At 32.0% G+C, this 4,203-nt stretch overlaps 1 long non-coding RNA gene across 1 annotated transcript; it reads right to left on the minus strand.

Moving 5' to 3' along the window:
- Positions 1-240: 240 nt before the first annotated feature.
- Positions 241-3,452, minus strand: LOC117151911. The gene is made up of 3 exons (XR_004462074.1): positions 2,434-3,452; positions 1,909-2,081; positions 241-1,828 (listed from the first exon to the last, which is right to left on the minus strand). It is a non-coding gene; the product is annotated as an uncharacterized LOC117151911 (long non-coding RNA).
- Positions 3,453-4,203: the final 751 nt, after the last annotated feature.

Raw genomic sequence — 4,203 nt, forward strand, 5'->3', positions numbered from 1 at the left:
CATTTCAAATATCTTTTAATAAAATCAATAGACGCCGAATTATTTTTCATGATCGTTCGTATTCAATCACCCAGTATGCGAAAGTTTTTTATAAATATCTTTTAATAGGTACATTGTAAAAGTTATTAATGGATAATAATTAAAATTCATTAAATCTTCAGAAAATACAAAATTAGAAAGAAGAGTCGTAGAAAGGTGTTTATAAAATATTAACGCATAGATATATTATAGAAGTTAATATTATAAACAATTTTTGTATTTATGTTCTTTTACTTTTATTCTATATCGTATGAAAAAATAGCGAAACATGGAATGTATCGCTGCTGAAAAAATAGTACCAACTCCACTTTAACTAACTTAAATGACACAGGATAATTCAATTTTTGTTTACTACCGGTTTTTGCAGCATCTTTTCTTGAATAGTGGAATCGGGTCGCATCGATGCGAACAGAATTCTCCTTGTCTCTAGCGTGGAATCAATAGCGTGCTATCGATTGACAAATGATCGACGAGACCTTGAACAATTGCTCTCAACGACATTCTCAGCAAGAGTTGTGAGACATCATGAGAACGTTCAACAACGTTCCAAGGATCGCTGTGTCGAATTTTTGCCTGAAAATTCGATATTCGGCTTCGATATTTAACCATAATTATTCGGATAATTTCCTTTGATTCCGTTTCCTTATCTCGCGAATACCTCTTGTCGACTCAAACGTCTAAACATCAAGACTTTAAACAAGATACATGCATTTTGAAGATTGCATTTTTAAATTATTCGCCAAATACGTATCATTTATGGCATTGCTAAATTCCTGAAATTTCTATTTTGAGGTAGATTTAGTTTTAGTAGTGTGATTCGTCAAGTTTCCAGGGAATTACTTAATCAGATTCATCTTGCTAAAAGCACTCGTGCACAGGATTATTGTTCGCTATATCAAAATTGTATATTGGAATTTTTTGATGTTAGAATATTGACCGATTTCATATTCTAGATGAATGAATATTTTGGATAACAGAAATAGTTCCCCTCAATTTAATAATACACTGTTAGCAAATTAACGGCTATGATTTATCAACATGAATTCCTATTTTTTTTTTGTTATTTTTTTTTTTATATATGTATTTTATACACTCGGATATCTCAGCAAGCAGTATGCGCTTCGTTTAAGCGTACAGTTTGTCATTTCGTAACAGAAATTTATGTTTCTCGGCTGCATAAATTCTCGATACCTTCTAAAATTTGGAATATTTTCTGCTTACGTGAAAAGATCGTAAAATATCCGCGTATCTTATTTAGAATGAGCGTAAAAACTCCTATAAAACATCTGAAGTGGAAATTTATGCGTGCAATAGTTTATGGTGTATTTAAAGAGTTACTAATTCTATGTCATAAAGTTTGATAATACTGTAAGATCGTAGACATTTCGGTGCCAACCTCTGCTTTGATATTTTCCTTAAACGCCTCAAATTTCTTGAACCTTTCGTTTCTTGTTGCCGCGTAGGTAGATTTTAAATATTCAATTAATTGATAGATAATTAACAGAGTGAAAAGCATATTAAGAGATCAGAGTTCGCTGGATGTGGGTAACTTTATAAGTTAACACTTCGTTTTCTCATTCTGATGCATCGCCATATTTGCATTCGCTTGATACACAGGTGGATTTATCTCATATGGTCGAGATTAGCGAAGCTTCAAGAGCTTACAAGAGCTATCATTCTTATCTGCTTTTACATTCTTACATCGTACGTCGTCAATTGTACCATTGATTTTCACGGATGATCCGACACACAATATCCGATGTAATATCCTGCTCGATTTTTCGAAACACTGCAATATTGCTTCCTTTAAATCTATGAATAAAATTTGAAGGAGATATTAAACAAAGAAGCTTATAAATAATAGCATACCATCTTTACTGTAGTTTGTAATTTAAACACCACTTTCGATATATTTACTCTAATGGAATAAATAAATTAACCTTCTTTTAAGTCACATTAATCGCCAACTTCTGTTGATCTATTTAAATTCCACTCTCGAATCTTTAATCTTCATAATAAATGAAATTGCGGATTTCGTGGATCTAAAATCATCGATAAGCAATTTTCATAAAAATTAAGCAGCTCAGGTTCTTATATTTTATTACTAGAATATTATCAATGGTAGAGAAAGAAAGATTAAACAATCCATAATTCAATCCATAATCTTAACATTTTATTATTAAAAAGTAATTGTATACAAACTAATTCTACTTCCTTTCTACCTAGTTATCTACCAGCATGTCATACACAGACAAGCTATTTTTCCTGCAGAAAGTATTATTCCTTTCAAATTTATAGAAAAAAGATAATTACGATTTTGCAATAAAAAAAAAGTATACACAACACCTACATTATTGTTACACTGCATCATTTACAATTTAAAAATCAACATACCTTCATCCACGTGATCACCCTCCAGATACATAGATCACATTATCCAGCAATTTCATAATCCATCAATTTCTATCGATCTCTCGAGGTTCCATTCTGGATCTGTCACGTTTCCATATGTATATATATATATATTCTTGGAACGATCGATAGACAACGTACTGTTATACTGAATGTTCGATATCCGGTTGGATAAGGGCGGGTCGGATCGTGTTGGTGACGAATTAGTCGCATGAGTGTTCGCGCGATTTTGCCGATATTCCGATCACGTCGGCGTGGGTTGAAAACTACTGGATGGGTAGGAAATAATTAGAAGCCGGTTATACTACTTATTAGCTGACGAATGTTTCTCTGCCAATTGGCCGTGCGAATGCGCCGTGGACTGCTTGCAAATCAACGTTATTAATTCGCTGAGAAACGGATGATCCCATTCTCAGATCCTAATGTTAACGACTTTTGTTAACGATCTTTCTTCCGGCTATTTTCTTCCTTTTTTTTTTTTTTCTTTCCATCACAAGGAAATTGTTATTCCTGGATGCTGTAGATGTTTGAATATATTTTCATTGCCTTCTGTAATCCTTGAATGTATAATGTTTCTACTTGACAATTGATCTACGCTCTCTAATATAATAGACTGTTATTATTATTGCTGTTGCTATTATATAAGTTGGTAACTTGAGGTAATAAGTAATCGTACGTCAATGAATTTAGAATGTAGTTATGTTTATTAAATATTTTTCTATAATTCTATCCTGCATAAGTTAGAATTTCCACAAAACTTTGGCGTATCGTGAAATTCAAAATATTGATTAGGTTGTAGGCTTTTCTTCTTAGATTTTTCAGGTTTAGAATAGTCTCACAGCTAGGCTTTTTATACTCAATAGTAGTAAAATAGTTTTGTTATCATTTGATGTATGATCGCCACATATACGAAGTCTATTCATTCGGTTGAGCAGTTAACAATCTCTTCATATTGTTAGATGGATGGATTTTCCACTGGTCGTACACTGTACACGGTTCAAAGAATTACATTTAAAGGCGATATTGTTCTTGCGAAAGATAAAAATATTTGTAAAATCTATATCTTGCGAAATTTAAAAATCGATGATCGGTTGATTATTTCTACTAAAGTAAGTATAGGAAAACAAAAAGTCCCATGTAGCAATACTGCACACAAGGATCACACTGCCGTTACGTCATAAGTAGTTGTGTTGCAATATTTGTTTTAATATTCAATGCTCGTGTGTGCCTGTTATTGGAATTTCTGCTTCGATTTAAACAATAAGCCCGCGGTAATTAAATATGGTAATAAGAATCAACATTACAAGTTTCAATTAGCGATTTTACATGTCATGCTTCATTTGTTATTCTTTTAATACAAAAATACCACGATATTAAATGTTACCTATAATTCAATTTATCACGTTTGATTGTAAATGTTTCTTTTATTTTTGATGAAGCTTCTGGAAAATAAATGATATTTCTTGTGGAAAGATAATCGAATTTAACATCGAAATAATGGAAAGAAAATGATTCTATTAGCTTTACATGTACTACCTTTTAACTAAATATTGATGTATTTTCATTTTACATGGAAAGTCTTCATTTCTGCTTATGCTTAACTTACGAATCGTAAATTTTCCATGCAGCGAAAATCATGTAGCGTACTCGATATCCCTGGATATCCACTTTCAGGCTAGATCCAAAATTATCGGTTTTGTTGCTTGTAAATAATGCTCGCGAGTATGAACACCTAAACCTGCATGGATAAAT

This window comes from Bombus impatiens, unplaced genomic scaffold, assembly GCF_000188095.3.
Source record: "Bombus impatiens unplaced genomic scaffold, BIMP_2.2 scf_0525, whole genome shotgun sequence".
NCBI lineage: Eukaryota > Metazoa > Arthropoda > Insecta > Hymenoptera > Apidae > Bombus > Bombus impatiens.